At 37.0% G+C, this 14,259-nt stretch overlaps 1 protein-coding gene and 1 pseudogene across 2 annotated transcripts in view; both read left to right on the top strand.

The window, feature by feature from the left end:
- Positions 1 to 14,259, top strand: part of UHRF1BP1L (UHRF1 binding protein 1 like) — a 115,226-nt gene that overhangs the window by 91,912 nt on the left and 9,055 nt on the right. The gene's annotated exons all lie outside the window — the stretch shown is intronic.
- On the top strand, positions 1,657 to 3,534 carry LOC116639673 (annotated as a pseudogene).

The raw sequence follows: 14,259 nt of genomic DNA, 5'->3' as shown, positions 1-14,259 counted from the left end.
GAATTAGTATCTCCATTCTAACAAGATTTTTAAGGTCTCTAAGGGCTATATCTTACAAGGTGGAGTGGAATAGAGGAAAGAGCTTGACTTGTTAGACTTAGGTAGTCTAGTCTCACTTTGTTAGTAGCTACTTGAGAGTGAAATATCAGGGACTGATCTATGCATCTATTTCATCTATCAGAACCTCATGAAATGACATGTTAAAAGAAGAATAAAGTCATAACAGTACTGCAAAAGAAAAATAAGTACCATCAGTGGGTCAGAAATCCTTAAAAGAGCACAGAGAGCAATCCAAAAAGGCAAAACCAGGAAAGTCTGTAGCCATAAACCCATCTAAGAGAGAACTGTTGCTAAGGTAGGAGCAGTTTGTGGGGAAGTCCTAATCAATGAGTCTACCCTCTGGAGTTTGGGATCAATAGAGCAAACAAAGAAGTCAGACCAACACAGATAAAAATGTCAGCTTCTTTTCTGATAAAAGCTCACATGGAGCAAATAGCTTACTCTAAGAAGATAGGTTTGCTGTATGTCTCTTTCCTCCAAATACTTTAGGTCCCAAAACTGCAGGTCTGACTTGTAGAGAAAGCAAAATAGAATGCATCCTTTTTGCAGGCAAGGCTTATACCAAAGTGAGGAGAGACTGAATCACATACACAGTTCCTTTTTCTAAGCTCATCAATCAGGTAAGTCATACCTTCTCCCCTGTGAATAAGTGAGAAGGGGGGCCAAGAGAGTACAGGAGTATTTTCTGCTCAAAAACAGGAGAAATCTTCCAAACAGAATGCTGAAATTAGAATATGTCCCTGAGGCAGTAGGGTGAACAATGTAGGCACTTCTTTTTGGGACCCTTTCCTATGCTTCTACCAAATAGCAGACTTTAGGGAGGTTTGCATATAGACTACAACATGGAGGGTAGATTTTACAGCTGCCAGGCCCCAGGAGGGGAATGATTGTGTTATACCTAGTTGACAAACTTGGTATCTCTCACCCCAGCAGCACAACCTCTTCCTCCCCAACCCCATCACTGGCTGTCAACTATGGCACATCGAAACAGCATCCATAGTCAAGAAAATGGGTTAAGCATACGTCCAAGAATTGTCATACATTTGATTGATTGTAAACAGGCAGTAGTCATGATTGTAAGCAAGAAATATACTCTAGCTAATTGAGTAGAAAAGGAGTTTTATAAAGATTATTGGAATGGAATAGAATTAAGAGACCAGAAATAAACTCTTACATTTATGATTAACTGATTTTTGACAATGGTGCCAAGACAATTCAATGTGGGAAAGAATAGCCTTTCCCACAAACGGTGCTGAAACTACATGATATCCACATGAATGAAGCTAGACCTCTTCCTTATATCATCCACAAAAATGTACTCTTTGTGGATCAGAAATCTTAAAAGAGGTAAAACTATATAAAATCCTTAAAAAAAAACCCATAAGAATAAATCTTAATGACCCTGGGTTAGGAAGCCTTCTCAGATGCCACACCAAAAGCATAAATGACAAAAGAAAAATGTAGATGAGTTCTGCATCCAGCTCCCGGCTTGGCGGGGAACCTGCTTCTCCCTCTGACCCTCTCCCCTCTCATGCTGTTTCTCTCTCTCGCTCTCTAATAAATAAATAAATAAAATCTTTAAAAAAAAAAAAAGAAAGAAAGGAAAATGTAGATGAATATACTCTTAGGAGCATGAAAAGACAGTCCACAGGATGGAAGAAATATTTGTAAGTCATATATCTGGTAAGGGCCTGGTATCCGGACTGTATAAAGAACTCTTCTAATGCAAAACTGAAAAAGATACGGAGACGGCTTTGGGCACTCCGCATGCCGGGTCTCCTCCTCTTCCTGCGCTGGGTAGCTGTGGCAGCCATGAAGACTCTGAACCCCATGGCCGAGGTGGCCTGAGCCCAGGAGCCCTGGCGGTCAACATCAGCGCGGCCCAGGGCTGCAGGACGTGCTGAGGACCAACCTGGGGCCTAACGGCACCATGAAGATGCTTATTGCTGGTGCTGGAGACATTGAGCTTACTAAGGATGGCAGTGTGCTGCTTCATGAAATGCAGATTCAACACCCAACAGCCTCCTCAGTAGCCAAAGTAGTAACATCCCAGGATGACATAATGGGTGATGGTACCATTTCCATGTCCTAATCATTGGAGAGCATTTCTGGAAGAAGCGGATCTCTACGTTTCTGAAAGTCTTCGTCCCAGAATAACAGCAGAAGAATATGAAGCTGTAAAGAAAAAGGTACTTCAGTTTTTGGAAAAGTCAAAGTAAGCAAAGAAATGGACAGGGAAACACTTTTTAAGAGATGTGGCCAGAACATCTCTACATACTAAAGTGCATGCTGAACTTGTCTTAACAGGCTGTAGTGGGCTCCATTTTGGTCTTTAAAAAACAAGATGAACCTATTGGGACCTCTTCATATTTGAGACCATGGAGGTGAAACATAAATCTGAAACTAATACAAGCTTAATCAAAGGTCTTGTTTTGGACCATGGGGCATGGCATCCTGATATGAAAAAAAAGGTAGAAAATGCATACATCCTCATATGCAAAGTGTCATTAGAATATGAAAAAATAAAAGTGAATTCTGGCTTTTTTTTTTTTTAACAAGTGTGCAAAAGAGAGAAACTTGTAAAAGCTGAAAGAAAATTCATTGAAGATAGAGTTAAAAAAATAACAACTGAAAAAGGAAGTCTGCGTGATTCAGATAAAGGATTTGTTGTTACTAATCAAAAGGGAATTGACCCCTTTTCCTTAGAAGCTATTGCAAAAGAAAGCATAGTAGCTCTGTGTAGAGCTAAAAGGAGAAATATGGAAAGGCTGAGTCTTGCTTGCAGTGAAGTAGCTCTAAATTCTTTTAATGACGTAAATCCTGTTTGTTTGGGACATGCAGGACTTGTCTATGAGTATCCTTTGGAGAAGAGAAATGTAACAATCCTTGCTCTGTCACATTGTTGGTCAAAGGGCCAAATAAGCACACACTCAAACCAAAGCTGCAGTAAGAGATGGTTTGAGGGCTGTTAAAAATGCTACTGATGATGACTGTGTAGTTCCAGGTACTGGTGCAGTGAAGTAGCAATGGCAGAAGCTTGATTAAATATAAACTCAGTATAAAGGGCAAGGCCCAACTTGGGAGTTCAAGCATTTGCCGATGCACTGCTCATTATTCCCAAGGTTCTTGTTCAGAATTCTGGTTTTGACCTTCAGGAAACACTAGTTAAAGTTCAAGCAGAACATTCAGAATAAAGTCAGCTTGTGGGTGTGGACTTGAACACAGGTGAGCCAGTGGTAGCAGCTGAAGTAGGCATCTGGGATAACTATTGTGTAAAGAGACAGCTTCTTCACTCCTGCATGGTGACTGCCACCAACATTATCCTGACTGATGAGATCATGCGAGCTGGAATGTCTTCTCTAAAATGTTGAATTGAAGCTTCCCTTGTGTCATCTGAATCATGAAGACCCTACAGAGTGATCCTAAGAAAATACCTGTGGAATTTTGTCCAAGTCTCAAGTGATTTTCTTTTTATCTTCCTTCCTTCCTTCCTTCCTTCCTTCCTTCCTTCCTTCCTTCCTTCCTTCCTTCCTTTTATTTAATTATTGGAGAGAGAGCACAAGTAAGGAGAGGGTCAGAGGGAGAAGCAGACTCCCTGCTGAGTGGGGAGCCCAATGCAGGGCTTGATGCGAGGCTCGATCCTGGGACTTCAGGATCATGACCTGAGCCAAAGGCAGACGCTTAACCAACTGAGCCACCCAGGCGCCTCTCAAGTGATTTTCAAAAGCATTTTCTTTTCCCATATGAAAAAAAGAGAGAATGCCGACACTCAAATTCTGAAGTTTTGAAATTATAATTAGTATGTTTTATATTGCGCTGCAGTGTACACACATTAAGCAGGCCCTTTTTACCTAATAAACAGGATGTTTTGCTTTAGCTTCAGTGATAAAAAAAGTACCATGTTAGATAAGTATATGTTATCTACATTGTTATTAAATGTTCCTTGAAAAACAAACGAGCAAATGAACAGAAACTGAAAAAGATAAGTAACCTAATTTTAAAATAGGCAAAGATTTGAACAGCTATTTCTCTGATGAATATATAAAAATGGCCGGCCAAAAGCACATGAAAAGATGCTTGACATCATTAGCCATTATAGAAATGTAAATCAAAACCACAATGAGATAACACTTCAAACCCACTAAGATGACTAATCAAAAAGACAGATGATAACAAGTGGTGGGAGGATGTGCAGAAATTGGAACCCTCCTACATTGCTGGGCTTGTAAAATGGTGTGGGTGCTTGGGAAATAATTTGGCAGTAACTCAGAAAGTTTTAAACCGTTACTTACGATCCAGCAATTCCACTCAAGTAAAAACAGAGGTCCACTCAAAAACTTGTACACGAATATTGATGTTGACAAGGACAGTATTCATAATAGCCTAGAAGTGGAAACAACCCAAATATTATGCTATGAATGGACAAGGAAAATGTGATATATCCATACAATGGATTATTATTCAGCAATAAAAAAAATGAAGTACTAATACATGTTATAATATGGAAGCTTTGAAAACATTTTGCTAAATGAAGGAAGCCAGTCAGGAAAGATCACATATTATATGATTCCATTTACATGAAATGCCCAGAAGCGGCAAATCTGTAAAGACAGAAAGTAGTGGTTGCCTAGGGCTGGTGGGTGGGATGAAAGGAATGGGGAGAGACTGCTAATAGGTACAGTGGATTTTGAGGGTGATGAAAATGTTTGAGTGCCTGGGTGGCTCAGTTGGTTAAGCGTCTACCTTCGGCTCAGGTCAGGATCCCAGAGCCTGGGATCGATCCCCCTTGTCGGGATCCCTGCTCAGCGGGGAGTCTGCTTCTCCTCCTACCCCTCACCCTGCTTCTTCACTCTCTTTTCTGTCTCTCAAATAAATAAATAAATCTTAAAAAAGTTCTAAAAGTGATCATGGTGATGGTGGTACCATTGGTGAGCATACTAAAAACCTATGGGTCACGCACTCTAAATGGATAAATGGGACATGTGAATTATTTTTTTATGTGAAGTATTTTTTAACAAAGCTCTTAAATATATTTTAGAATCATGAGAGATCTGGGGAACCAAGCTCACGGTTTACCTTCCAGATCCATGCCCCCAAACCACAGTACAGTGTTACCTGGTGTGATGGGAAACATTGCTGCCTGACACTGGACACTTGATTTTACATTTTGCACTATTGTCACTATTGTTGAATAAATCCAGCTTTACTGCATCTGCTGCAGCCATCAGTGTTTGAGCTTTTTTATTTAGGAACTTGACCTTGCTTCTACTGTCACTGCTGTCCCCAGAAAGAGAAAGTTCTCTTCCTTTCCTTCTGTAGTATCTGAGGGAAATCTAGGGTGAGTACAATTTGATTTGCAATAGCTGGGTCACATGCATGAAAAGGAATCTGGAAATTTTGGTAGATTTTCAAACATTTATTGAAGGAAGGAGATTTTACTCTCAAAAAAACTCAAAAAGTATGAAATTCTTCAAATACAGAAAGGGATTCTGATGTTGGATGGGTGAAATAAATGACAAAATGCCTACTTCAAAAATCAGTAAGAGGCAAAAAACAAATGAGTAATACAGTTGATGCTAAGGAAAAGTGGAGACTTTTACAGATACATGATAGGATTTTGAGTTCATAAAATAAGAACAAGCCTTATGGAAAATAACCAGTTAAAAACCTTTGAGAATTAAGTCTTGTCTTTGAAATAGAAAATAATAGCTTACCTAAAACCCACCAGCTCTATCTTTAAGAGATAACCAGAGTTGGACCTTTTCCCACCATCTGTAACACTAGCACTTTCAAATCTGCTTGAATTATTATAATTAATTCCTAAGTTGTGTGTCTTCTGCCTTTGTTTCCCTACACTATTGTTGACCCAGCAACCAGAGTGCCATTTTTAAAATGTGATTTATATCAAATAACTTCTCAGCTAACGACCCTCCACTGGCTTCCTTTCTCAAGCCAATTAAAATTACCGAGATCCTTCCAGGGGCTTAAAAAGTCTGGCATGATCTTGTTTGCTTTTTTCTGTCCTTACTTCCTGCTATTCTCCCTCTTTGCACCATTCACTCCTGTCACTCTGGCCTCCTGTCAGAGACGTACTCCTATCTCAGGGTGTTTTTACTTCCTACTACTTTTGCCTGGAATTCTCTTCTCTCAGATATCCCCATGCCCCACTTCATTACTTTCTGCAAATCTCTGGTCAAATCTCACCTTATAGAGATTTTCATGCATCCATCCTTCTCCCATCAACAGCTCCTTTTCTCCCTAACCCTGCTTTATTGTTCTCAGTGAATGCTTAGAATCTTTTGATATACTATATTCTTTCTTATTTATTGAGTAGGATGTAAGTTACATGAAAGCAGGAATTCATTTGGTACATTGCTATCCCTATCTGCTAAAATACTCTCTTACCTAGTAGATCTTCAAAAAATATACTTGTTCAATGACTGGGTGAATAAAGACAGCTTAAAAACAATGGACATAGCTAAAGGTTGAATAGGTTGTCTAGAACAACAATGTCCAGTATAACTTCATGCTTATGGAAATGTTCTGTAATCTGTAATGAAGTGGCTATTGAGCACTTGAAATGTGGCTAGTACCACTAAGGAACTAGATTTGAATTTTATTTAATATTTAATTAATTTGAATCTTAATAGCCACATGTTGATAAATGGCTGCTGTTTGGATAGCACAGATATAGAAGACTGAACAAAGTATATTCTAAAAAGGCGGGGCAGGGGGTAAAAACAAGTTTAAAAAGTATAGTGAAAACATTGAGATAACCATTAAGAAAGACAAACAATAGGGAAAGAATAAAAGGAAAAATAGGCAAAGGAGCTCCAAGGTCTGTAGTTCTAGCAAAACACAGTTCAGTGTGCAGGGGGTATCTTAGGCCATGGGAACAGGGAAAGAAGTCTAGGGGAAAGGAATCTATAAAGATGCTGAGGTGCATGGATTGGGTGGGAGAGCATTTAGTAGGAGAAACACATCTCTCTTCTTTTTAAGATTTATTTATTTATTTGTCAGAGAGAGAGAGTACAAGCACAGAGGGAACAGCAGGCAGAGGGAGAAGCAGGCTCCCTGCTGAGCAAGGAGCCCTTGCAGGACTTGATCCCAGGACCCTGGAACCATGACCTGAGCCGAAGGCAGACACTTAACCAACTAAGCCACTCAGGCATCCTGAAACATATCTTTTTTTGACCTGTGGTGTTCAGGAGGCCACACACACACACACATGAAGGATAGAGCCCGAAATTCTAACATGTATCTAAAGAGTTCCAGAAAGAGAGAACAGGATAAAAAGAAATAGAAGAAGTAATGAAATGTCCCAAATTTGTAGGAAGAAATAGGCCTTCAAACTGATAGAGCCAACTAAGTGTAGAGCAGAGTGAGTGAAAAACAACTCTTACTTAGACATATTCGTGACATTTCATAATACTGAGGATAAAGAGAAAAGTCTTAAAATCTAGAGAGAAGAAGAAAAAGGATGAAAATCAGATTTATTTGCATCAGACTCTACATTGGCAACATTGGATGCTAAAAGACAGTTAAGTAATATCTTCAAAGTTCTATGGGAAAATAATTTGAACCTTTTATTTTAAAGGCAAAAGTAAGGACAATTTTTGTTTAATGGGAAGAATTGCTTAGTTAAAATGAAAAATTAATAAGGAACAGCAATAAGTAAAGAAAATGGTAAAACTTGGAGTTAAGTCTAAATATTTGTTCATGTATAAGGAAAATTGGTTTTATTGTGTAACTAAAATTCTAAATGACCTCTATGAGAGGTTGCAGTGGGGGAAAAGGAAGGGAATAGGGAAATAAAATTGTGCTATCTTTTTTGTCTTTTTTTTTTTTTTTAAGTTTTTGTCCTTTTGAGGGGAAATTACACTAGACTTTGATAGAACCATGTGTATTTAAATAATATGTGCTGATATTGTATATATAACCTTAGATGACCAAAGATAATGAATAATCTTTAAACTGTTAGGACTGGGGAAAAACCTGGATGAAAATATCCAGTTAATCTAACAAAAGGCACAGGGTGCCTGGGCGCCTCAATCAGTTGAGCATCTGCCTTCAGCTCAGGTCATGATCCCAGGGTCCTGGGATAGAGCCCCATGTTGGGCTCCCTGCTCAGAGGGGGTCTGCCTTCCCTCTCCCTCTGCCCCCCCCCCCTGCTTGTGCTCTCTCTCTCACTCACTCTCTCTCTCAAATAAATAAATCTTAAAAAAATATCTAACAAAATGCAGAAAGTTAAAAATGGAATAAAAAGGAAGTATGGTAAGTAGAAAATTAGAATACAGCAATGAAGTCATTGTAGTAAATATGAATGGTTTAAATTCCTTTGTTAAAAGACAGAGGCACTAAGATAGTGTTGGGGAAAAAATTACAGGTATGTGCAGCAAGAAGGTAGTCCTTCTAAATAAAATGACAAAAACACTGAAAATAGGTGATGGGAGAAAATATATACCAAAGGATAAGAAAAAGGAAATGAGTATTAGATAACATTAAATTTAAAACTAAAAGTAGAGAATGAGAGAGATGTTTTTTTAGAGTTTACTTTTTAGAGAATTTTTAGGTTTATAGCAAAACTGAGCAGAAGGTATAGAGATTTCCCATATACCTGCTGCCCCCATAGATACAGAGCCTCCCACCTGAGTTACTTGTATTACAATTGATGAACCTACATTGACACATCATTATCACTCAAAGTCCATAGTTTACATTAGAGTCATTCTTGGTGTTACACATTCTGTCTGTAAGTTTGGACAAACATATAATGATATATATCCACCATTCTAGTAACATACAGAGTAGTTTCACTGCCCGAAAAATCCTCTGTACTCTACCTGTTTATCCTCCCTCCCCACCCCAACCCCAGTGTTATTACTGTCTCTGTAGTTTTTACCTTTTCCAAAATGTCATATAGTTGGAATCATATGGTATGTAGCCTTCCTAAATTGGCATTTTCCATTTACTAATATACATTAAAGATTCCTCCATTTTGTTTTTTCAAGGCTTCATAGCTGATTCCTTTTTAGAGCTCAGTAATATTCCACTGTATATTTATCCATTTATTTATTTATCACAGTTTATTTATCCATTCACCTGTGGAGGAACATTGTGGTTTCTTCCAGTTTGGGGTAGTTGTAAATAAAACTACTATACACATCCATGTGCAGGTTTTTGTGTGGACATGTTTCAACTCCTTTGTGTAAATACCAAGGAACGTGATTGCTGGGTCTTATGGTAAGACTATGTTTAGTATTGTAAGAAAGTGGCTGTACCATTTCATATTCTCACCAGTAGTGAATGAGAGTTCTTGTTGCTCCACATCCTCTCTAGCATTTGTTGTCTGTTCTGGATTTTGGCCATTCTAAATCGTTGTTTAGTGGTAAGTTGTTTTAATATGTATTTCCCTGGTGACATGTGATGTGGAGCATCTTTTCATATGCTTATTTACCATCCGTATATCTTCTTTGGTGAAGTGCCTGTTAAAGGTGTTGGCCCCAAAGAAAGATTTCATATTGATAAAAGACCTCCCCAAACACATGCCAGTCATAAACTTTGATCCATCTAACAGCGCAATTGAAAAATATAAAGCAAACCTATTTGGAATCGTTTCTTATTAAGATACTATAATCATATTGAGAAAATTTAACATGCTTCAGAGTACATTGAAAAATATTTTAAAAATAAGTACATAAAGTCAATTATGGAGCATTTGAATAACATGTTTAATGGCTTTAATTTTATGTATATATGTATATATACATGTATATGTCTATATATCTGTATGAGTATGTATTTGGGTTCAAAAAACAGGAAATTTTAAATACCTATGAAATTGAATCTCAAGGAAATATCAACAAATTCTAAGCCATACAGTTCATGCAGACCATTTCTCTCCTTTCAGTGAAATAAGGTTTGTCATTAACACAAAAGAGTAGCAGAAAATAAATATTTATGCTTGATAAATTTTAAGACATCCTTGAAGTAGTTCTTGGGGAATTTTTGGCAATGGAGTGAGATTAGATTATTTCTAAGACTTCTCCACTCTAAAATTCTATCACTCAAGATTGATTCTTGGTATTTCTCACATCCCTAAATGCAGAACCTAACTTACCAAATAATTAGTATTTGCTAACGAAAGCAAAAACAATATTGTTGTAAATAAGAGGTTTGTAATATCTGAAAAAATCCACTTGCATACACATATCGGAGAAATAGAATTAAATACCAATTTGATGAGTAAAAACAATAATTTAAAGATCTAGGTGCTTTATATGACTCTTGATCTTGGGGTTGTGAGTTCAAGTCCCATGTTGGGTGTAGAGTTCACTTAAAAAAATTTTTTTTTCAATTAAACAAAAAAAATCAAGGTGCTTTGAAATTTCTCCGCTTTGAGTGTTTTCCCCTTCTTTTCTTATCTATATTTTACAGTTAGTCCAGTACATATTTTGCCAATTGTGAACTGTATTTTAATGCAGTAGTTAAAAGCAAAAAAAATCACTGGTCAGGCAAAGATATATTTGCATGAAGATCATTTCAGTATGGGAATTCTGTTTGCACTTGTCTTTAAAGTTGTATGAGTTTCCAGAATAATTCACATCTAAATTATTAGTCTATTCTAATGAAGAAGGCAAGATAATAACTTTACTTTTTCATTATGTCATGTCTCACATATTATATTTATGCACGTCATTTCTTACAATTTTGAAAACTAGAAGCCGATCCTTATTAAATGTATTACATTTTAAGAATTTTTTTTCTTATGTCTTTAAAATGACACTTATTTGGGTCTTTTCAGCAAAGCAGTTTAGGTAGTGATGACATGTTAGAAGAAAAGGCATATCCTGGATTTTTAAAAATCTAAACTCAAAGTATCAGAACTCAGGCGTCAAAATATCAAAACTCAGAGTACTATATGAATTTAAGCACCAGCTGTCATACATGTAAATTATTGTAGATATACCTTTCAGCAGCTTATTGGGATGATGGGAAAGTATGTTGTGTTATTCAGGATATTAGTATTGTACAAAATGCAAGATAATTTGTTTTAAAGTTGTTTTCCATTGGCACTGGAAAAAGCATATTTTAAGCCTAAACAGGTATGCTTTGTTTTATATAGTGTCTCATATTTTATTTTAATGTGTTCCTAAAAGCAGTGTCATGAAGCAGATTGTTAATATTTGATGACTGGTGTTATTTTTCTTATGATGTGGAAATTAATTGCATTAGAGTCTTCAGTGTATGAAGTATATAATGTAACACATAGCCTAGTGTATCACCCATATAGCTAGTATGATAATGTATTATAAATATGACTTAAACTAATACATCAGACATGATAAACCACTATTAACAATTTTATGTGCTGCTTTGAATGTACAAGGGCATTGGGGGAATGATTTGAATGGCCTTTCTCAAACAGCTCTTTAAGAAATGGTAAGCTATGGGGCGCCTGGGTGGCTCAGTCGTTAGGCATCTGCCTTCGGCTCAGGTCATGATCCCGGGTCCTGGGATCGAGCCCCATATGGGGCTCCCTGCTCAGTGGAAAGCCTGTTTCTCCGTCTCCCACTCCCCCTGCTTGTGTTCCCTCTCTCGCTGTCTCTCTCTGTCAAATAAATAAAATAAAACAAAACAAAACAAAAACTTGCATTCCTATAAAAAAAAAAAAAAAGAAAGAAAAAGAAATGGTAAGCTATGCTGGTTTTTTTCCTCCCTTGAAGCAGATTTATTTAGCAAGGAGGAGAATTGAAAATAATGTTATTGGTAACTATTTCAAAATCAGTTGTAGGTGTTTGTTGCTGTGATAATATAATGGCGGCTTACCTAGTATTTTTCTTCATTTCTTTTAGTTTATTCTAAGGTATACTAGCAGCTGCTCTAATGTGATTTAATAAGGTCCATCATAAACGCATAAGTACTTTCATGCCTTTTTTGCTGCTTATCATAATACTTCACACTTTCTTGGGACGTTCTTAAATACAATTACCAGTTTTTAAATAACCACTTTAAATTAGAGAAACTTTGAATAATTTTTCAGAAAATTACAATAGTAAACTACAGTTTATTTCTTGCTCCAGTGAAATATGGCTGATTAGGTAGATATTAATAAGACTATTAATGAGAGAAAAAGGAAATGTTTGTTGGTGAGTGTATATATGTATATGGTGTATGTATATATACCATGCCATGTATTGTTAATTACTTTTAATAGTAGTATACTGGCTCACAACATTTTTCCAACCCATTACAGGTGGGGCCTGGCATACTCCCACCTGGAGCAATGGCTATTATGGCATTGATTCTCAACCAAAAGGATTGTGAGGAAGGGACTATTAGATTATATCAGAATGCTGTGGGGGAGGGGCAGTGTATGTTTAAAGGTCTGTAATAAGCAACTCTGCCATTCACACTCCTAGAATCATTGCTGTAATGGTTCCTAACTGGGAAGGTGGGAAGATTTTTTTGATTATGAAACCTAGTGAATGGTGTAAAACCTAAACTCTGAAGAGTCTGTATGACCAGAGAAGAAATATGAACAGAAATCTTTTATTGGAATAAACAAATAACTAGTAAAGTCTATATTTAAAGTCAAATATTTATCAATACCTACTGTGGTATTATTAACGATTAATATTTGAATATTCTTACCAGACCCTTTGAGATAAGGCAAGTGTTCTTATCACCTCCATTTTGCAAATGAAGAAATTTAAGTTTAGACAGGTCAAGTGACTTCTTCAAGTTGAAAGAGCCTGTGCTAGGGAAAAAGTAGGTTACTGTAAGATGCTGCATATTTCATCTGTGGCATAGATTTGTTCATCAAAATTTCTCCTAAAAACTTGAAAGAAGCTCTTTTAAAGCGAATAAAAAGAAATACGCCTTTCTACTATAATAGACTCCAGTCACCCCCTTCATTCACAGGTTCTCTCTTCCCATCTCTTTCCAGTCCTTCTCATCTTTACATTCTTCCTCCTTCCTTTCTTCCCATTTCCTTCCTTTTTTCCCATTTCCTTCCTTTCTTCCCATTTCCTTCCTTTTTTCTCTTCCTTTTCTCTTCCTACCTCCCCCTCTCTACTTACCGTCCCTCTTTATCTCCCCTTACCCCATACATCCCTCTTCCTTTCTTCCCATCCTTCCTCCTCTACCTCTTCCACTCTCTATCTCTCTCCCCCCTCCTTCTCTACCTCATTCCTTCTTTCCCTTTCCCCATATGTCTTCTTCTTCCCTTCTGTCCCTCTCCTTCCCATTTTTCTCATTCCATCGCCCAGTGATTGAAATAAATGGGTTTCAGAATGATTTTGTGATTTTTCATTATTTTTAGTATCCCATAGGATGTAGTAGGATGTAAGCTAAATAGAATTGAGTCCTGGGTCGTCTGTTATCCTAACTATAGTCAATGTAACTCAGCTCTTATTTTTAGTTTATATTAACGTTCTGGGTAATATTTCATTTAAAAGGAGTTTTGTTCCTTTAAAAGTTTGAGAATGAAAGTATGTTATAAAATTACTAAATTATTAGTTTTTTATGGTTGAAAGACTGGACAACTTGGCTTTCCCATGGCTTAGTGTTTTAGGTTTCTCTTACAGTCAATACCAAGCTGAATGGTATGCTAGTCAGAGCCAGTACAACAGTTTTTGTAGTTTGTTTTCTACTTATACTTTGATGCAAGACAATATTATAAAAAATCGTTTCTGATTTGAGACCACTGTAAAATGAAGCCAAGAACAGACCAAAACACAACTTGATGGCACTTAACCATGTAGATAGAACTATTCCAATTTATATGTATATAGAATAGGGGTAAAATTGAGAGAATCATAAGGGAGGGTAATTTGGCAATGTGAACAAAAGCTTTAAAAAATGTTTCTGTTCTTTGACTTTAACTATCTACTTCTTGGAGTCTTTTTAAGGGGAAAATTATTGCTCTCTAGTCCACTCAATATAATTTGATTTGGCAAACTGCCGTTCTCTCATTTCATGTTATTTTGGTGGACCTGACAATCATGTGACCCTATCAAAAGAGTGGGAATAGGACACAGCTTGACAAGTCAAAAGACTTCAGCCTTTGGGACATGGTGAGGGGTACATGAGTTGACTGTGACCCAAGTGTTGAGTCTTTTTTGTGAATTGATAAGGACACTGAGAGAGAAAGGGTCACAGGCTGTAGAACTTATTTATTTGAGGTCACCAGTAGCC

This window comes from Phoca vitulina, unplaced genomic scaffold (assembly GCF_004348235.1).
Source record: "Phoca vitulina isolate PV1807 unplaced genomic scaffold, GSC_HSeal_1.0 scaffold19, whole genome shotgun sequence".
NCBI lineage: Eukaryota > Metazoa > Chordata > Mammalia > Carnivora > Phocidae > Phoca > Phoca vitulina.
Note: the sequence above shows the minus strand (reverse complement) of the source record. Positions and strands in the feature narration are given on the sequence as shown.